This window comes from Echinops telfairi, unplaced genomic scaffold (genome assembly GCF_000313985.2).
Source record: "Echinops telfairi isolate 266 unplaced genomic scaffold, ASM31398v2 ScPeMD7_7469;HRSCAF=8507_1, whole genome shotgun sequence".
NCBI lineage: Eukaryota > Metazoa > Chordata > Mammalia > Afrosoricida > Tenrecidae > Echinops > Echinops telfairi.
In genome coordinates, this window is record NW_022111373.1 from 64,555,047 (window position 1) to 64,578,508 (window position 23,462).

The following is a 23,462-nucleotide window of genomic DNA, read 5'->3' on the forward strand; positions in this document are numbered from 1 at the left end:
TGTCTCTCAGCTAGATGGTGCTTGTTTATCTTCAGGTCTTTAAGGCTTCAGGTGCTATATCTTTTGGTATCTGAGCACCATCAGCTTTCCTCACTAACTTAGGTGATGGTTTACATTTCAGTTAATCAGCTTTGCATTCAATATTTCAAACTAGTAATCAAACTCTCCAGTAGTTTATTCCCCAGAGCACCTCCACTCATGGACCACAAGCCTCCATTTCATCCAGGCCAACACCCGTCAATAGTCCAACTCGTTGCTCCATCCTGTTTCCCCTGCTCTTCCTCCACTTACCACCACATTTGAAGTGTCTGTATTCACAAATTTATAAAATTATACAGATATCATCATGACTCATGTGGGGAAAGAAAGTTCTGATTTACTTTGGTTTATAAATTAAATGTTTATGTGTTCACAGGAAGATATAATTTTGCAATAGTTATGCAATTATTTCCTAACAGAAATCTCAGTGCTTTGAAGCTAACAGGAACTCTGCTTTGGAAAACTTAAGGGGATGTTCTATTCTGTCTTATAGTGTCACTTTGAATAAAAATCAAACCAAGGGCAATAAAATGTGTTCAAACTATGTAGTTATATTTATAATTTCCTATTCAAATGGACAGTGGCTCTGAAATGCTCTAGGCACACTCACTGTTATGCATTTAGTCACAGAGAAAGGATAGAAAAATAGAGATAAGAAAAAGAAAAAAGAAATGATAGAAGTGAAGAAACAAGAAGGAAGAAATCAGTCTAGAAAAGTTTGCCTGTACCTATTACCTTGGCCCATTAAGTCTTATACAAAATATACATAATTGAATATAATTAGGTACCGCTATATCAAAGGTCCATTCTAAGACTAAATTCTAAAATTGTTCCATATATTTCTTAACAGGAAGGGATTTACTTCCAACTTCTTCTTTCACTTTTTCCCCAGCAAGGGCATTTTTGCATCCTACTTCTAAGTTCTTTGGAAATTCAAAGCACAATATCAGAGCTCTTTCACCATAGCATGAGAATTATGCTATAAGGATAGTCCTTGATAGTATTAGCAGAAGATAAAAAAGTGTTGGCCTTACAGATGCTAATGCATTCACTCACAAGTTGCACAACAAAAGACATCTCTCTTATCCTGTCTTCCTCTTCCTAAGGACTAAAAGGTCAACAGGGAAAGAGCTTCCTTGTCATATCATCCCCAACACTTATTATTCCCTCAATTTATGTGAAAATATGATATAAACAACTGCCTCCATCTAGAAAAGACAGAAAAGTAGATGAGGCAGAATTGTGGGGAGAAGAAGAAATTATTAGATGGTGGCCATGAGAATAAATATGGAAGAAGGAGTGAAGGAAAACATTTAGGAAACATACTTTTAATTACTCTGTTGCATTTTTAAAGCAATTGGATTCTTGTGATATCACCATGTTCTCAATGAACAATACAGTTCAATTATACATGTTCTAAATATCCTCTTTGGAAATTTCCAACACTTATATTATGATCACATGAAAGCCTTACCTATGAATCCTCTATTATATCTCATTGAAGGAGCCTTTTCAAAACTTGCAACTTTGATTTCTGACAAATTTTGGGGAACTCCCTCTCAGTAAGATTTGATCTACGATTCTGAATGCTTTCAATGCCAAGAACTAAAGGTCTCTCCTGCCATTGCTCATTTCCCAGATTCTGGTGTACCAATAAGTATTTGGAGACTATAGATATAGAATGCTGCCTTGTTTACACTGCCACTGAAAATTTCATAAATTATAACAAAAATCTTAACATTATCAAAGAAGTCAGTATCATATTAAAGTATTTATATTGGCTTATATCACTACCATTACGTTGTGAAAGTTGCTTCAAATTACTTTTAAAATAAATTTTAGTCTTTCTATTTCTGTGGTTGATTTATATCTTTTGCTATTGCTTTGCAAGTACTGAATATTATTCTAATGTTAACTTTTAATGAAAAATTACCCATCAATTAAGCCTACAGAGTGATGTGTCTCTAATTTTCTGATAATTTGATATTCAATATTCATATTGTCATTTGGAAAAATAATTAATTGAAATAGACTTTTTCAGTGCACAAGGGAAAAAAATAAAGTGAGATCTTTAAACACTAACATTTATTTTATGTCTCAATCTTTGTACTATGATTAGAGCTGGCTCTTTATCTTCCCTATAAGATATTTATAATAAGACTTCTGCTTATTTTGAATAGCGATTTATTTAAACTCAGTGATTGGTATGACTCTCCAAACTAGTTTACATTTTCTTTAAAGTGAAACTAAATAAATATCTTGCATTGTATTTACTTTATTATTATTTAATTGATTAAGTAAACAATCTTCTTTATCTAATGAAGCTATTGTAAAGTGCCAGAAGAATAAACAAAGAAGAGAATTATATTTGATGAGGTGATCAAAGTATGTTATTGAAACTATAAGGCAAAGTTACCCATTGTGATGGTTAAATTTTAAGTCAGCTAAATATCTGGGTGAAGACAGGAGTGGTGCTCAACTCACAGCTTAATGGGCCTTTTTATAAGAAAGATTCTGAGCATCACCAAGCTCTCTTGTCCCATTGCCTTCTGACACAGCTGGATCCTGATTTTGGTTCATTGATCATGTTATATCCGTTACTAATCACAGGACCCACCAGGAGACTGCTACACTTGGATTCACTCAGCTGACATCTTATTCACTCAGCTCTGCATCTACCAGGTGGTGACCCTCTTGCTTTGTTTTCCTGACTCCTGTTCATCTTCCACCCCTCCATCTACAGGAGCTGAGAGAAGCCCCATCTTACCTGACATGCAGACTTGAGCAGGACTGGACTTGCCTAGATCTACAACTGTGTAAGCCATTTCTTGATATAAACACTTTCTGTGTTCATATCACTGGTTTGACTTCCCTAGCCTTCTCTAGTTAACTCAATCTGACACATTTGACTAGATATACTCAGCTGACTCCCCAGGTTGGATCCCCAAAATGTGGAATGAGTGGTGCTATGCTGGGAAATGCTAAGTTGTATCCATCAGGATCGTCTCTACCTAGGAAAATAGGAAACCCAAAGTAATACAATAATCCTAGAGAGATTGCAGAAATTAATGCCACCATCAGTTATGTGTAGAATAAGGGATGATGATTCCCACAATATTCCCATTTAACTTACTTATTTGTCCTTTGTTAAATTAGATGGTTCTCGGAGAATGACAGATTATCATAAACTTAACCAGGAGGTGACTCCAATGTAGTTTTTTTGCTTAAGCAAATTAATATTTCTCCTGGTATCAGTTCTGGCCTTTTTCTCAATGCCGCTTTCAAAGGCCAACCATAAAACCGTTTGCCTTCAGCCATAAAGGGCATCAGTGCACTCTTTCATAATTAAGTCAGCAATCCAAGGCTGTGCCATACATTAGTTCTCTGCAACTTGATCACCTTTCCCTTCCCCAAAATGTCACACTAGTCCATCACATTGATGACAGTATTCTGGCTGTGTCTAGGAAGGAAGAAGTATCGATTACTTAAGACTTATTGGTGAAACATTTGGATGTTAGGGGATGGGAAATTAACTAAACAGAAATACAGTCATTTCTAATTCAGTGAACTATCTAAGAGTCCAATGACATGGGGCATGATATATTCCTACCGAAGGAAGATAAATTATTATATATCGCCACTCCCACAACTAAAAAGAAGGCACAATGCCTGGTGGACCTCTTTGGTTTCAGAGGCAACTTTGGTGTTCGATCCACAGGGTCAGCTGTTTGAAACCATCAGCAGCACCTCTGGAGAAAGGCGGGCCTTCCATTCCTGTAAACAGTTGCAGTCTCAGAAACTGAAAGGGGTTTTCCTTATAGGGTTGCTATGAGTCAGCAATTACTCAATGGCAATGGGTTTGCTTTACTCTGACACTTTGACTCACGATAGTCTCAGCTTTGAGCAGGGCCCAAAACAAGAGAAGGGTCTGCCATAGATTCACACTGCCATGCAAGCCATCCTGTCACATGGGTCATGTAATCGAGCTCGTGCAAAATGTTTGAGGTGTCCTTGGCAGAGAGATTCCATTTGGAGTCTGTGGCAGGTCCCTATTAGGGAATGTGAGTGCAGATCTTTAGGATTTTGGAGCAAATCTCTGCCATTCCCTGAAGATAATCACTCCTCTTTTGCAAAACAGCATTTGGCCTATTACTGGGCATTAGTGAAGAGTGAGTGAACCATTCTCACCATGGGCCAGCAAGTCACCAAGTGGCTTGTGCTATCCATCATGAGCTAGTGGTTCCATGCCCACAGAGCCATAAACTTGGACGTGCATAGCAGTATTCCATCATCAAATGGAAGTAGTATATATGAGATCAGCCTAAAGTAGGACCCAAATATGTAAGTAAGATATATTAAAAATTGGCCCAAATATCTGTGGTCCCTATTTCTGTCACATCTTTCTCTCTATTTACACCTATGGCTTTATAGGAAGATATTTATGATCAATTGACTGGGAAAGAGAACTTGTGCTTGGTTTACTGTTGGTGAAGATAAATCCTCCCCTTGGACAGAATTTTGAGTGGTACACCTGGTTGTTCAGTTTGCCTGGAAGTAGAAATGGCCAACTGTGTAACTGTGTGTTGACCCATGGATTGTGGCCAATGGTTTGGAAGGGTCATCAGGGACTCAGAAGGAAAATAATTGGAAAATTGGTGACAAGGATCAATGGAAAGAAATATGTGGATAGACTTCTATGAATGGGCCAAAAAACATACAGATAGTTGTATCTCATGTGAATACTCATTAGAGAGTTACAGCTGTAAAGTAGGACTATCAAGAGTATCATTGTGTTTAGGAACAGTCTTTCCTTAGTGACTGCTGTCCCTGCCCAATGGGCATATGAACAACATGGCCATGGTTGCAGGGCTGGGGGTTATGCTTAGACTCAGCAACATGAACTTCTACTCTCCAAGGCCAACTTGGCTGTACCTTGAAGTGCTCAGCCTGCCTGCAGCAGAGACCAATATTGAATACATGATATGGGACTATTCCTCGAGGGGATCAACCAGCAATCATGAAGCTAGTTGATTACACAGGACTTCCATCCTAGAAAGGGCAGCATTTTGTTCTTACTTGAATAAATACTTACTCAGGATACTGATTTGCTGTCTCTCTGTGCACGGATTCTGCCAAAGCTGCCATCTACAGACTTATCGAATGTCTCCTCCACTGGCATCCCATCTAGCACGGCATCTCTTCACATCAAGGAAGTCACTTCACAGAAAGTGGAGTGGGGCCCTGGGCCTAGGTTCACGGAACCCATTCGCCTTACCATGCTCCCCTTCATCCTGGATCAACTGACTCATATGAATGAGAGGTTAGACCTCTAAAGACATAATTACTGTGCAACACCTTGCAGGAGGGGGCAATGTTCTTCAGGAGGCTATATATGGTCTAAACCATCATCCAATATACAGTCCTTTTTCTCTAATAGCCAGGATTCCTGCATCCAGGAACTCAGGGGTGGAAATGGGAGTGACACTACTCACTACTATGCCCGCGGCCCCTTCACCATATTTTTGCTTCCTGTCCCTGCAATCCTGTGCCCTTTGGGTCTGGAAGTCTTAGTTCCAAAGATAGGGTTACTCCTACCAGGAGAGAGAGTACTGATTCCATTGAACTTGGAGTTAAGAAGGAATCCTGGCCTGTTTTTACTTCTCTTGCCTGTGGCTCATCTCCCAAAGAAGAGTATTATTGTATTGAGGCATGTGATCAACCCTGATTACCAAGGGGACATTGGATCAATGTTGCATAGTGGAGGTAAAACATATGTATGGAGTCCAGGAGATTCCTAAGGTTGTCACTTAGTACTATCATGTCCAGTGATTAAAATCAATGGTAAATTATAGGGCCAAAAATGATTACTAATAGTCCAGAATTTTCAAGAATGCATATTTGGGTCACTCCACATGGCAAAGAACTATGGCCAACTAAAGGACTCACTGAAGACAAAGGAAATGCAGAATGAGTAGTAGAAGAAGTTAGTTCTAAATAACAGCTATGCTCACATGACCAGCTAAAGAAATGAGAACATTAATTATTAGGAACATACCTAATTATATTTATGTATCAAATATTCCTGTTTTGTTCCCTCATAAAATCTAGAGTGATAATGGGACTGGTGTGTTTTCATTTGTATGTGTGCTAGTTGGATCAAGTTAGGCTCAAATATGATTTTTTTTGAGATTATGTATGTTTAAATAATTATGCACAAGTGCCAAGTTGACAAGGGGTTGTCTCTGATGGTTAGACTTTATGTCAACTCAAAACATCTAAGGGGAAGTAGGAGTGGAGCCCAACCTATAAATTGTGTTGTAGCATGATGACACTTTAGGGTGTGTTCTTTTATGTAAGAGTGACCCTGAGCAGAAAAAAGCTTTCTCTTACCCCTTAGTCTTTTTGTAGGTATGGATACTACTTTGAGTTTATTGGTCTCCTGTTATATCTCCTGTCGATCACGGAAGTCATGAAGGCACTGTCAATCTTGAATCCAGTCAACTGACCTCATTCATTCAACTGTACCTCCACAAGGCTGTGGTCTTCCTGATACCCTGCCTCATCATCCTGCTTCCTGTCCTTCACTTCCTGGAGCTACTAAATACTTCAGGAGAAGCCTCCTGCTTACATCTTACCTACAGACTTAAACTCAATTGGCCTTAAGAACTTCTACAAATATGTAAGACTTTTCTTGATATAAATCCCTTTCTATACACGTACACATACACATACAGTGTCACTGGTTTTCCTTCTGCAGATAAACCAATCATTGAAGAGTAATGCTTAATAAAGAATGAATCATTTAGAATTTCAAAAGACCACAGTGTATGTCATTGTACAGAGAACCGTTTTATATAAATACTGGTTCAGTTTCTTTCCTTTTTCTTTCATTTTCCACTCTTATCCATTCAGCTATATATCCATCCATCATAGGGAGCCTACTACATTCCAGGCACCATGCTGAGCCTGTGAGATACTTCATAAAATAAGGCATAGTTATCTATAGTTGTCTCTAAACAATTACAGTATGTGTATGACATATGTGTAACAGATTTAATATAAACTTGCATTATGCATTAAATCCTCACAGTCTATAGGAGTTCATCCATTACACAGGCTATTGTTGAGCAGATGCTGTAAACAAATGATGTAAAGCTAAGTGAGGATGCACTGACAGCTCGTGTGACTTACCGAGCCATTTAAAATGAGCAATGAGCCAAAGCTGGAGTCCTACAGAGAAAGAATCAATAATGAATACATTATCATATATATTTCCTGAGACAAGGGTAATAATCATGTGGTGTTCACTTGCGCTACTAAATAATTTTAAGGAGCCCCCCTTACCCTGACAATAGGCTCTAACATACCTGCTTCTGGTACAAAATGCAGAGGTATCACCTGCTGTAACACCACAATGCTCTAAGATTTTTTTCTGCTTAGTACATATTTCAAAATTCTTCTGCTCATTTAAAATTTCAGAAGGAAAATAGCAAATGATCATGAGTTTTATTTTAAAACAATGCAGCTTTCACTAGGAAAAGGTGGTATTCTACCATGTTATCAAATGTGCTTTTCACTGAGACTTATAAATAATTCATAAGTAAACCATTTACTTTCTCATGGAATGGCTATATATATTTCAACATCAAAAGTAATGGATGATAGTTGAGTTTTGTGTCAATTTGGCTAGTTCTGGATTATCGGTGGTTTGAAAGTGCTAGTCTAGTAGTCTCCCATGCTGGGACCTCTACACACTGTAATCAACTCCATGATGAAAACTCTTGTGAGTACTGAAATAGTTGTACATAGATTAGGGAGGAGTGAAGAGACTTTAATCAGATTACATCCCTGATAAAATTGAAAGGAGGATTCCTCAAGAGTGTGGCATATTTTCTATATAAATAGTTGCTGTGGAAAACTTACTTACTTTTTGGTGGGTCCTGTTCCTGCATCTGGCTTATCTGTTTTTGGACGTGAGCCAGTGGCTTACCATATTGCCTGCCTATTCCAGGATCCATCACTGGCCTGACATCTGACTGATCAACTGATGTGCTGACCATGGATTCATTCACCTTTACAGTCACAAGAATGACTTGATGATGTTGGACTTGTGGTGGTTGTGCCATCTTGGTTTCATCAGCCCCAGAGCTACATATACTGAGGAGATACCCCCAACGTAAAACCTTACCCACAAACTTCAAAAAGGAGGGAACCTATCTCTTCTTACAATTGTGTAAGACATATTCTTCTGTAAAATTATTTGTAAATATACATGTAACCATCACTTCTTTAGCTTTTCTAGGGAATAATACCTAACACAGAATGCTAACTGCACTTCAAATTATATATTTAAAATAATACTAATATATAATGCAGAATCCTACTTATCAAGTAATTATATTATTATTTCTCATATTTTATAGCATTTCATTGATATAAACTTATTCAGTAAGAAATTGCAAATGTTCAAAAGTAAATTTAGAACTCTGTGAAGCACAGTTCCACTCATATTCAGGGATCAATGTCACTGCAATTTCATTGAGCTGACAGAAATTCAAGCAGAATGCACAAGAGGATATGGCATTGGAGATATCATTGCTGATAGCAGATTCATCTTGATCTAAGCAGAGAATACCAGAAAGATGCTAATTTGTATTCCATTTTTATTAATTATGCAAACACGTTCAACTTTGTCAAGCATAAAATCTATGTATCGTATGGTGAAAAGTGCGGGTTTTGGAGCACTTAATTGTGCTCATGCAGCATCGGCAGAATCATTTTAAAACAGAACAAGAGGATACTTCATGGTCTAAAATGAGGTAAAGTATGTATAATTATTCAAATGTATATGCCAATAGATCATCGATAAAACTTGGATATATGAAAAACATAATATTAATATTAATATGGAGGGAAGACTCATTATCAACTAGTACTATACAGATGAACCAATTGCTGAAATCAAGGAGGACTTGAAGCATTTCCTGTTGAAGATAAGACTGTAGACAACAGTATGAAATATAACTTTACGTAAAGAAAACAAAAGTTTTCACCCCTGGAGCAATGGGCAATATCATGATGAAGTTTGAAGGTTGTATTTTTCAAGGATTCTATTGTAGTTGGATCCTTAATCAATGCTCATGGAAGCAGTACTTGTGATATACACGAACATATTCTACTAGGTAAATCTGCTGCATACTAATTATTTAAAGTGTAAAAGAAAAAGTTTGCCACTTTAAGAACTAAGGTACATCTGACCCAATCCATGGTCAATTAACTCATATGCATTTGAAAGCTGGGAAATAAAGAAGTCTGAAGAATAATTGATACAACTGAATTATGGTCTTGGGAAAGAATGTTGAAAGTACCACGGGATTCCAGAAAAACAAACAAATCTACCTTTGAGGAAACACTGCCAGAATGTTCCTTACAGACAAGAAGGGCAAGATTCTATTTCATTTATTTTAAACCCCTTACCAGGAGGAATTAATCTCTCAGAAAGAACAACATGTATGGTGCAGTATCAGTGGTGAAAAAGAAACCCCTCAATTTGAAGAATTTGCTGATGAGGATCCAAGATTATATAGCCTTCTGAATAGGGTAAACCTGAACATAACAAAAATAATTTTTAAAAATTTCACAACTGGACCAATAGGCAACATTATGGTAGAAGGATAAATGACTGAAGTTGTCAAGGATTCTGTTGTACTTGGATCTGCTTCAAGCAGCCAATAACATATAGTAAATTAGGCCATTACCCTGAAACAATTGAAATGACATGTCCTTAGGCATGTAGCCTGTTTCAAATATAAACAGATATGGTGGAAATGCTTGCTTGCTTTTTGTTGGTTCTAGATTTTCCATCTGACTCACTGAACTTCAGTTCTTCAGGCTTGAGTCAACAGCCTGCCATGTCATGTACTGAGGCTCCCAGTCCTCAGGGGCTTGCTATCTGACCTGCTAACCTTGGATGCAATTGCTTCTCCAGCTACTAGACTGTGGTCTTCCCACCAATCTGAGTTCATTAACCCTCTCAACTATGCAAATTAGAAGAATCCCCTAGCTTGACATCTGACCCTTGGATTTGGAAGCTGCCTGGTCTACTTGGCATTTCCTACTTCTATAACTATGTAAGCCATTTCCTTGATAAAATTTCTCTCTCTCCGTTCATGTGTCACTGGTTTTGTTTCTATGTTGAACTCTGTTTAATTCACTTGCCCCAAGCCATGATATGTTAAATCACCTCATATGCGTGTGAAAGTTGGTAAATCAACAAGGAATAACAAAGAGGAATCAACACATTTGAATTGTGCTATTGACAAAGCATATTAATTATACTATGGACTGCCAGAAGAAGTAACTCAGAAAATAGATGCAATCCTTAAGAGAGATAATGGAGAGATTTCACCACATATTTGAATTTGCTATCACGAGGTGCCAATCTCTGGGAAAGAACACATTGCTTTGGAATTATGAGGGTGTGCAAAACAAAGTAAAAAATATCAAAATAATAGCTTATACAGTGCCAGTAGCCATGGGCTGTAATACAAAAATTGTGTAGAACAATGTTTTGTTCAAATGAAAGAATATTTATGAGTTTAAACAGAGTACACAAAACTTATTACAACATAAACACATAGATTTTAAAAAGTAAAAGTACAAGAAGTATATTTAGATAGAGATAATTTTATTCTTTTTCCAACCTAGAATCAATGAGACAAAAAGGGAAAGCCTAGGATCTGACCACTATATCTGCAAAAAAATCTCACATCACATATATAATTATTTGCGTGTGTTAGACAGCATTAGCTCATATTTAATTAGCTTTGAAAATTACATCCAGACCCAAAGTAGACTATATGAATTTTCAGTTTATTTAAAGTAAATCCAAGTCAATATAATCAACATATCATGTCACATGGAAGGTATGTCAGTGTCTAGATCTCATAGAACATTGCTAGCTTACGCTGCCGTGGCAACACTCACAAATAATTCTTAAAAATAAATAAATAAACAATACCAGGATACTTATTTCTCGCCATGATTTACACCCTGTGATTAGAAATAATTCACTGATAACTTCATGAATTCAGTTTGGTTTTTTTCTGATCCCTTTTCTGCACTTGGCTTACCCCAGAAATTGTTGCTATTCCACACCTCAATATCATCCTCTCTGAAATCTAGAAGATGAGTGAAGTGCTTATGTGATTTTCAATTTCAGAATCATATCTCAGTCCAGAATGGTCTAACTATAATTTTCCACAATCACTGAAGTACATTCCATAGATTGAGACAGAATTTTTCTACCATTAATAAGTGTTGCTATCCTTTCCAATAGCTTTCTCCTTTCTCCTGGAGGGTCCCAACTTCTTGTAGAAGATTTTTAAGATTCTTTATTCTATTTTAATTTTGAGAAATATATTTCAAACATCAGGAAACCTTATTAAGTTTTTCAAATTCTTATTTTTAAAAGTTTGCATGTTTTTCTTCCAATTCAAACAACCAAAATCAAAATTTACATTAAAATCAGGTACTAAATTTAGCATACAGATCCAAATTATTCCTTTCTTAAATTTTACAAATTTTTAAATAATCTGGATCTCTTGATATGACTAGAATACATGACTTTGTGTACATTAACAACTTCCACACTTTACAGTCATCTTGAAGTTTAAGTATCACCAATTAAAGAAGTGAAAAATAATGCTATCTATGGCTAGTTGTCTAAATTCTCAAGATATTTTGCCTTTAAGGATTTTTTTTAGCCAAAATTTTAATCATTACTAGGTGATGTTTAGAGAGAAATAGATTTTTATAGATTTGTATAATGTTGTTTATATTACCTAAATGTACCATATCAATTGAAATTTTTCAACAAGCTGGTGAAGCACTGAAAGCATTCACTCATTTATCCCACAAAATTTGAAGACAGCTACTTGACCAACATCCTACTAGAGGTCTATATTTGCACCCATTCCAAAGAAAAATGATGCAGCAGTTTGCTTAAATTATTGAACAGTATCATTGATATCACCTGAAATTAAAATGTTGCTGCAGATCACCCAACAACAGTTGAGGCAGTACATCGACAAGGGATTGCCAATAGCTCAGGAAAGATTCAGAAGAGAATATGGAACAAAAGATATTTCGGCTAATCTCAGATGAATCTTGGCTGAACGCAGAGAATAACCAAAAGATGTGTGCTTGTGTTTTATTGACCATTCAAAGGCTTTCAATTGTGTGGATTATAACTATCTGTGAATAATCTTGAGGTAAAATGAGAATTCCAGAGCACTTCACAGTGCTCATGTGGAAATTTTAGGTGGATCAAGAGGCAGTTGGATATACAAAAGAAGTGAATAGTGTATGGCTTAAAACCCAGTGTGACAGGGATGTGTCCTATCACCATACTCATTTAACCTGGATGCTGAAGAAATAATCAGAGAAATTGGCTTATATGAAGACGAATGTGGCATCAGATGGCCAGAAGAGTTACTGACAACCTGTAATATGCTGATGACACAACCTTGCTTGCGGAAAATGAGGAGGACTTGAAGCCCTTGCCGATGAAAATGAAGAATTGCAGCTTTCAGGATGGATTACAACTCAATGTAAAGAAAAACCAAAAACGTCAGAACTGGATCAATAGGTAACATTATGATAAATAGGAAAAATGCTGAAATTGTAAAGGGTTTTGTTTTGTATGGATCCATGATCAGTGGTCATGGAAGCAGCAGTCAAGAGATCAAGTGGTTTACTGAATTGAGTAATTCTACTGTACAAGACATCTTTAGAGTATTGAAGACTAAAGGGTGCACCTGACCTAAATCCTGCTATTTTTAATTGCCCCATATGTACGTGAAAGCTAGACATTGAACAAGGATGATCAAAGAAGAATTGATTCTTGTGAATTGTGGTGCTGGATAAGACTCTTTAACATACCATGGACAGCTGAGAGAACATATCAACGTGTGTTGGAAGAAGCATGATCGGAGGGCTCCATTGAGGCAAAGGTGGTGAAAATTTTGTCTAATACACTTTAGAAATGTTGTTGGGAGAGATTAGTTCCTTGAGAAGGACATCATGTTGTGTAAAAATGCACAAAAGAGAATACCCCAAGGAGATGATTGACATAGTAGCTGCAATAATGTGGGAAAGCTTGGGGACAATTGTGAGCATAGAGCTGGACTGGGTGTTGTTGTATTCTGTTGTGTATAAGATTGATATGGACCAAAACTGACTCAATGGCACCTACCAACAACAACAATGCTGTTCACATTCCAACAATGTTCACGTTCCAACAGTTTGATTATTTGAAGAGTAAACAGCCTGAATTTTAAATGGCCCTCAAGTAGGAAGAAGAATGCTTTCTAATGTCACTAATTGGAATTAAAATATTCATGAATTGAGATCACTATCCTTCCTGATTTAGTTAATGATAGTAATTGACATTGAGACTTCATGCTACTGTGCCCTTTCAAGGCGAAAGATGAGACTCATCAGTATTTACTCCTTACCATGCTACCCTATGAAGTTCACCAATTTATGCCATTCTCTTCCTAGTAACAATGGACAATTAAAACCAAATTTTAAAGAATAAACTATAACCTTATACTATTTAAAACAATTGGCAAACGCGAAGACTTATAGACTAACACAGTTGTTTTTGCTAAGGTGGCATCTGGTCACTGTGGACACCAGAAAGAGTCACCTTTTTCTCTGTCGGTCATCATAGGCACCTTTCTACCACGCTGTCTTGGGATTCTCTCTGGGATATGGCGCCACCCTCAGGACAAGAGGAAGATATGGTGCGCTATCTTTTATAGTTCATTAGTTTTAGCACAAGTGTAGGTGGTGCTTACACAAACACTATTTTATCTGCGGTCTGTGCCTCTATTATTGTTTTCCAGCTGCTCTAACAGGTGGCAATTAGGCTAGTCTGTTCTGAGCGATATTGTCATTAATACATCAGTGCCATAGACTTCCAGGCACAAATCTAGAGATAGAAACATACTTGGAGCTAATAATAATCAAAACATCATATGTTCACGTACCACAAAATAAGTATACATTGAAAAGCTACAACTGCTGAAAACATTGGAAATAAACTAATGTAGTCACCTAATAAAACCCAATGCCCTCCAGACTAATCCAGCTTATGGACAGGCTAGTGCTGCTCCTCAAGTTTCCAAGTCTATACATCTTTACTGGAGTAGAATGTCTTATCTTTTGTCCAGTGTACATTTTTATTCATAATGCTTTATTGTAAAATCGAATACATTTGTTGACATGATAAAGTTTTATTTTATTCTTTATAGTGGTGAGGGATGTTATCATAATTCATAAATACAGGATACTTTGCCCTATTTATACTTCATTTCAGTGTAGTTGTTTGGACTTGCTCCATTACATGTTACTAATCTGTAGTGGTTATCAATAATCAAAATATTTTGAGCCTTCTCCTCCTACAGTCCCAGTGAAACCATGAAGCTAGATATTTAACTTGAAAAACCAATCAAGTAAAATGCAAAATATGTAAAAATAAAACACTGTGTAGTTCTTCTGATTTAGTTATTCATTTATTTATTCATAAATTATTTATTTAGTGTTTACTATATACTAGCCTCTAGGCATACAGTGGCTTAAATGACACATAGACCCATGTTATTACTTCTTGATATAATGGGCTGAAACATTAGGAACAAGATACATTAGGTTAAGCCAAGGTTCCATTTCTAAAAGAACTGGATAAAACAGCACTGTGATAAAACTACCACCGTGAGTGTCCACTCCATTTTCCTGGTCCTGATAATGGGATAGCTCCTCTTTCCATAGACACTTGCAATGTGAGTTTAGCTCTCACAGTAGCCTGTCCTAGCAATGAAAAAGGAGACAAGATTCTAAATATAAACTGAGGTAACAAAACTTATTCTCTTCTCATCTCTCAGCTCTTACCCTCCCCTTTCTTCCACAAAGCCCTCTCCACCGGGACTCTGTCCTCAACACTTAAGAGAAGCTGCGGGGGGGAAACATCTCATGGTCAGAAGCACTTCATCCCAGACCCAGGGACAGTGGGTCTATAGAGATACTGAAGCCCGGATATGATTATACTAATTTAGTTGCCCTAATGTGTAAAAGCCCTTACAGATGACAATCTATGTAATTAGAAATTTAGATTATACCCTATGCATGCTGCACTGCCTGTTAGCTTTCCTTTTTTTAAAAACCACAACTTATCTGTTGCCTATTCATCATAGACAATATATTTTTCTAATTTATTTTAAATGATTCTCTGACTATGAAACAAAATTAAAAGGAGGTTAAGAAAGGGTCAAAGGTTTTATTATTAAATTGATCTAAGTAAAAACACTAAGGTAAAAACTGAAAATTACTGAGGTAAAAAGATCACAGGCAAAAATGTACCTTCCAATATTTCTAGCAACATCTAGATGAAGTAAAATTAGAAACCAAGAATATACCATCACTACCAACAAATGCATTTCATTATATTAAAAATCCATTTTAGATATTGCTTTGTAGTGCACTTCTTATCTTTTTTTAAAATTTCCATTGCCATTTTGGAATTTAGGAATAGGTATATCTAATTATTATAAAGTCATCCCTGTCTTGCTGCTGTTGTTTTATAAAAAAACCAAGCACATGTTCTCTTCGTTTCTTGAGTAAAACACTTCACAATATTTTCCCCTCTGTAAGTTGCCTCTTTCAGAGCGCAATTAATTATTGATTATGTGAGATTTCATAAATAAAACCAAATGTAGGCAGGCGATTAATCATTCACTTCTGGTTCACCTTCAGAGAGCAGAACAATGATAGCAAAGGCAAAACATTGACGATGTCTCCTGTTCATGCTGTATACGTTTAGCAAATGCAATCTCCATAAAATTCATAGGCATTCTTGCACTCTTAGGTGAGTAAGTTGATGGGGGGAAATTGCTCAAGAGGAAAAAGAATGTCTTGGGAACATTCACTATGTGTCAGGAAGTACATATTCTCATATGAGTAACATGAATTCTTCAACTTCTCTGTACATTTTAAGTAATAAGACCTAACTACATTTCAGTCCTCACTGAATTATGTACATGTCATGTGATCTTGAAAAGATTGCTTTTAATGTCTCAATGGCTCAGTTTCTCCATCTCCAAAATGAGGATCATGGCAAACTGTTTCATAAGATTACTGTGAAGACACTAGCATACATGCGCTATATTAATCAGGGTTGACTCGGAGAAGAAAAACCAGTAGAAGGTGTGTACATGCATTGATATTATGGGACTGATTACAGGAATTGGTCTTACACACTTGGAAACTAGCTGGGCAGTCTGTAAGGCTGCTGTCTCTTTATCTGATGCTCAGGTAAGAGCTTTCAGAATGATCAGGAAGAAAATATGGACATAAAGTTGGGCAATGAAGAGCAATTTGTTACACATGAACATGAACTGGAACTCACTTAAACCTGCACATGAACTTGATGACCCCACCATCATGAGAATTTAGTTTGTAGAATTTGATGCCCCTTTTCTCAGAATAAAACACCTAATTGGTGAAAGAGTCTGAAAAGATGAAGGATTTTCTGAGAAGAGAGAAATTATAGGTCATTGCCGTTTTATATCGTGAGGATGAATCTACGTATCAGGAACAATGTGCATATTTATTACAGAATGGCTGCTACTCTCCCTATGTTTTAATGCAAGAACAGTAAAATCTATAAAATTCAGTTCATAGTAGCCAGGAAAGATAATCACATTACTGTGATCATGCACAACTTCTAGACCTGTCACTATGTCCTCATGGCTGATGGTTCCATTGGACAATGACATCGGTGGCTGGGAAAAAATGATGTTTCTAAAGAATGTATCATTATGTCCACTTGATTGTGAAAATTCTCCTTTGCAGAAACAACCCTTGTTTAGCATTAATTCACATGAGATACAATTATTTGGTCTAATCAGAGAGATCTGCAAATCCACTTCAACTTTTTAGTGAGCATTCACATGAGACACAAATATCTACAATTTTTTGGCACACTCACAGAATTCTATTCACCTACCTGTTTTTCAGATCGCCCTTGCACCTTTTAAAAATATTCCAATCATGCTTCCTCCAAGTTCATGACCATCCAACCAAATAATTGGTCACAGCTAATGAATCAGTTTACAGTCATATATCTGGCTATTTTTCCTTCCAAACAAGATGAATACCAGGTGTACTACTCAATGCTGGCCAATTGGCAGGGTTTCCTTTTATCACTGTCTTACAGAGAGGTTCTAGACTGGGGCTATAGTGCTCCTAACCTTCACTTAAAAGTGGTACCTGCACGTTATTCACAGGCATCTATAAACCAAATACGAGTTTGTCCTTCCTCAGTCAATTGACTAGACAGAATTCCAAATGAGGCCATAGGTAGAGACTTGGAGAAGGAAGGTACTGTGATTGAAGTGGAGATCATAGGCATCTTGACCATTTCATCTAACTTACTTATACCTTTGGGTCCTGCTTTAGACCAATCTCATATATACAACTTCCATTAAATAAGGGAGTGCTTCTCTGACCATCCAAATTTATGACTCTCTGGGTCAGGGAACACTGTTTATAATGTGAAGCGCAGGCCACTTGAGGACTTGATGGCTCATCGTTAGCCGTTTAGTTTCTACTAACACCTCTAACAGCTAAAGACTGTTTGTCAAAAGGAGATTTGTGAAGGAATATACTGCAGAGGATAGCAGTACTTTGCTCTGAAAGCCTAATATCCTGCACTGTGACTCACCAATAAGGGTCTGAAAAACACTCCAAAGAGTATCACTATCTGCCGTTGACCATTGATGCTGCAAGCACCGTTGGAGCAGGTGGATCACATGGAAGAGTGGTAGCCTGAATCTGTTGCAGAAACATTTCTTATTCTTTTGCTCAAAGTTCCAAAGAGACTCGTCAGGTGTTTTACATTCTTTTCAGTTGTAGGGGATCAGATATAATAAATTCCATTATGTTCATATTTATATTATTTATAATACTTTATATCAGTAAGACTATCTCTACATAGCCTATACTATTGGACCTAGGGATAGGTCCAATTTCACTAGGATAGAACATGCTTTTACTTTTACCTGATTAATTTCTCACTTTCTACCATGTAAATGTTTTACCAAATAACCTCAAGTAATTGATATTGTATCTTTACTCAGTCCAATTAGTAATAATGTCATCAATGTAATGGAATATTGTGACGTCATGTAGGAATAAATGACAATCATGCTGCCTTTCGGCTAAATTATTCCACAGTGTTAGAGAGTTAATACGCCTCTGAAAAACTACTGCTGACCTTACAAACTAAATGCTAATAAGGTCTCATGATCCTTTTGAGATAACAGTTAGAAAAATACATGGGGTAGCTAAAAAGCTGCATACCAGCTACCAGGAAATGTAATGATTTTCTCACGCAATGAAATCACTTATTGAACAGCTGCTGCAATTGGAGGCACCACATGGTTAGGTTATGACAATTATCTGTTGTTTTCCAAGATCTGCTCAGATTCTGTGCAGGACAAATATTCAAGCTTAACAGTGATTTGATGGGACTCACTACCCTTGCGTTTTTGAAGTTCTTCCTTTTGGCATAATCTTATCAGTCCCTTCAGTAATGTGGAATTTCTTTGTATTTACTAATTTTCTAAGTAGGGCAGTAGAGTAGCAATAATTCATTGGGCTATGAACCACATGGTTGGCAGTTCAAAACCACTAGCAGCTCCATGGGAGACAAATTGGGCTTTCTACTCTCTTAAGAAGTGTGAATCTCAGAACCCCAGGGTGTTTTCATGAGTCAATATAGACTCCATGCCAGTAAGTCTGCTTTTTTGTTTGTTTTCATTGGGAGGTGCTAATGAGTTCCATTTAACTTTTAATATCATGATAACCCTTAACTTAAATGTCAGGTATTCAATGATGAGCTCTACTAGTTGATGAATATATACATACTAGTTATTAATTCTGGAAATGAGGAAATCACTACAAGATTGGTTCAGGGATGACTGAACCAATTATGAGACTGACCTAAACTAAGCTTCATAAGTAACTCGACCTCCATATGCTCCCATTCTGTGTGGTAAGCAACAGCGATGCTTTGGGTTTCCTGGAATTAGTGTCAATCCAAATCTAATGGTCAGTAATCCCTGAAAAGGCTGATCACTTCCTTTACCAAGTGAACATTCAATTTTGGCGAAGGCAATAAATTCCTTTTGGAAAGACTAGGATAACGTTTAACAGTAAGAATTATTAGCAATGTAGTTGGATTATCCTCAAAGGGACTTGTCCTTACTTTTACCAAGGGAGTATAGTTCTGAAAATATGCTCAAGTTTGGGACCATATTGAGGAGCTGTGACTCTATTCTGGTGATTCAAGTTAGACTACCATTCACTTGTCCTAGAAGTATTCACTAGTAAATATCAAGTAAATGTTTAGTAGCTTCCATCCATTTCCCCTTTTCAGATATCATAAATCCATACCAAAGACAATTTTGATTAATTCTTTAACTCTGCTACCATTTCAGTAATTGTGTCCATTGTCTTTGTGATGGTGATGGCCAACTGCCACTTGGCCCTTATTTCTATGGGATTCAATCAATCCATTTAGGCTTCTTTCCAGTTGATTCCAGCAAGTAGTGACCCTATACACTATACAACTAAATACCACACAGTCTTGTCATCTTCACAATTGTTCCTATGCCTGAGCCCATCGATGCATCAACTCTATCAACCCATCGAGTTGAGGTCCTCCCTTCTTTTTTTATTTCTTTATTTTTCCCCCTCACATTTTAGCAAACATGTCTTTATCCAGGGAATGGTCTTTCCTGACAATATGTTCAAAGTATGTAAGATGAAGTCCCATCATCCTTGCCTCTAAGGAAAACCCTGGGCTTTTTCTTCCAATACAGAAAAGTGTGTCCTTCCAGCAGTCCATGGTTCCTTTAATGTTCTTCTCCAGCATCATAATTCAAATGTGTAAGTTCTTGAGTTCTCCCTATACAATGTCCACAATTCACATGCATATGAGGCAATGCAAAATACCATGGCTTCGGTCAGATACACCTTAGTTCTTAAATTAACATCTTTCTTCTTCAATACTCTAAAGCAGCTGTTCTCAACCTGTGGGTTGCTACCGCATTGGGAGTCAAACATCTCTTTTGCAGGGGTTGCCTGATTCATAACAGTAGCAAAATTACAGTTTTAAAGTAGCAATGAAAATAGTTTTATGCTTGGGGGTTCATCACAACATGAGGAACTGTATTAAAGGGTTGCGACATTAGGAAGGTTGAGAACCAATGCTCTAAAGAGATCTTGAGCACCAGATTTACCTAATGTAGTAGATCTTTTGATCACTTGACTGCTGCTTTCTTGAACATTGATTGTGGATTCAAGCCACACAAAATCTTTGACAACTTCAATCTTTTCTCCATTTATCATGATGTTACCTATTATCCAGTTGTGAGGATTTTTGTCTTTCTTATATTGAGTTGTAACCTATACTGAAGCTCATGAACTTTGATCTTCATTAGCAAATGTGTCAATGTCTTCAAACTTTCAGTAAGCAAGGTTGTATCATCTGCACCTCACAGGCAGTTAATAAGCCTCACTAATGATGAATCTGCATTTTTTTTCATATAATTCAGATTCTCAGATTATTTGTTCAGCATACTGATTGCACAAGTAGGATGAGAACATACAACTTTGATGCACATCTCTTCTGATTCTAAACCATGTATTATTCCCGTGTCTGGTTCATGCAACTGCCTTAGATTCGTGCACAGTGTCCTCATGAGCACAGTATAATGTTCTGGAATTCCCATTTTTCTCAAGGTTATCAAGAGGTTATTATAGTCCACACTGTCAAATGCCTTTGCATAGTCAATAAAACACAAGTACACATGTTTATGGTATTCTCTGCTTTAAGCCAACATCCATCAGACATCAACAGTTGTATTCCTTGTTCCATGACCTCCTCTGAAGCTGATCTGAACTTCTGCCAGTTCCCTGTCAATGTGCTGCTGCAACCATTGTTGGATGATCTTAAACAGAAATTTACTGTGTGTGATAATTTTTATATCATTCTATAGCTTGAATATTTTGTTGGGACACCTTTATTGGGAATGGGCACAAATGTGGATCTATTCCAATCATTTGGCCAAGTAGCCAAGTTTGACATATAAGATTGTGATCAAAGCAGTCTTCAAAATTGTTTCAACTTTGGCCTCAAATTTTTTAACTCATTATTATGATAAAACAATGTCATTTGGGCACATCTTGTGTGGATAGAAGCCTAACTGGTGAATTCAACTAATCAAACATGACAATTCCCATAAGCTTTTGAATACTTTCTTCTACAGGACTGGCATGATAACTTCATTTGATCATCAAAAAATCCATGATTCAGTGAACCAACCAAATAACCTCTCAAGCTAAAACACTGAATAAAAACCCTGGGCTTTGTTGCCCCCTATCAATAAATCCAAATTGTTCCAAACTTAAATTCCTTGCACCATTAACATTAACCTTAACCCCCAACTTTAGCAATCTCTACAAACAGCATTTTGCCTGTACTTCTAAGATAGACTCATTTGTTCTTCTAGCAGATTATTGTTCTTTCAATATTCTTATTCAACACCATATAGCAAGCACAATGATTCTCCTTGGGTATTCCTCACTCCATGTCAAAATTTACCATCTTCATTAGGCAATTGACAATATATGGCTAAGGCGAGGTTCACCACTCATCAAAGTGATAAACTTGCTCTTCAATACCTTAATGAGTTTTCCTACAGCAGAATTGCCCATTGTAAAATGCTGTTTTGAATCCTGATTAATATATACATGAGCATTTATTGTGGATCTAAGCAAGATAAAATTCTTGAAAATTTCATTCTTTTCTCCATTTATCATGATGGTGTCTGTTAGTCCAGTTGCCAGGATTTTTATTTCATCAAGCAAGATTTCTTGTCATCTGTGTTTGCTGTTGCTGTTGGATGCCATCAAGTCAATTCTGACCCACAGCGATCATATGTACAACAGAATGAAACATTGCATGTTCTTTTGTTGTCCTCACAATTGTTTCTAAACCTTAGCTCTTGTTACAATCATGGTGTGAATAGATCTCCTCCATGGCTTTTCTCTTTTGGGTTGTCTCTCCACTTTGCCAAATATAATTTCCAACTCCGAGTACTGTTCTCTCTCGACAATATTACCCTCCTGTCTGTCCCCCTGGGAGGGGGTTATATGTCGATATTGTGATCGAGTACCCCTTTCTACCCCCACCTTACCCTTACCTCTTGGTATTGTGACTCTCATTATTGGTCCTGAGGGGTTTATCTGTCCTGGATTCCCTGTACTTCCAGTTCTTCTCTGTACAAGTGTACATGTTCTGGTCTACCCTGATTTGTAGGTAGGATTGGAGTCATGATAATGGGGGTGAGGAAGCATTAAAGAACTAGGGGAAAATTGTATGTTTCATTGGTGTTATACTGCATCCTGACTGGCTTGTCTCTTCCTTGTGATCCTTCTATAAGATGATGTCAAGTTCTCTACAGGTGAGCTTTGTGTCTCCACTCTGAAAACCTCCTCATTCACATTGATATAATTTTTTGTTTTGGGTCTTTGATGTCTGATACCCAATCCCATTGACACTTCATGATCACACAAGCTGGTGTGCTTATTCCATGTGGCCTTTGTTGCTTCTCAATTAGATTAATGCTTGTTTATTTTCAAGCCTTTAAGACCCCAGATGCTATATCTGTTGATAGCCAGGCACCAACAGCTTTCTTCATCATATTTGCTTATGCACCCATTTTGTCTTCAGCTATTGTATCTGGAAGATGAGCATCAGAGAATAACAGGTTATTAGACCAAAGTGTTCTTGCATTGAGGAGTACTTGAATAGAGGCCCAATGCCCATCATCTACCTTAATACTTACCATATAAATATATGTACATAGTTATATATCAATATATTTACATATACCTGCCTGTATTTAAACCTCTGTAATGGTCCTTTCCCTCCTAGCTCTTTCCTCTATTTCAGCGGTTTTCAACCTGTGGGTCACAACCCCTTTGTGTGTCAAATGACCCTTTCACAAGGTCACCCGATTCATAGCAGTAGCAAAATCACAGCTATGAAGTAACAACAAAATTAATTTTATGGTTGTGGGTAACCACGACATGAGGAACTGTATTAAAAGGTTGTGGCATTAGGAAGGTAGAGAACCACTGCTCTATTTCCTTTTACTTTCCTCTTGTCCCACTATCATGTTTGGCCTTCATCAGGTTTCAGTAATTCCTCTCCACTACACTGCCCTTGATCAAGCCTCAACAGGGAGAGGGGTACTCTGATCAGAGCACACATGAGCAAACAAAGAGGGAAG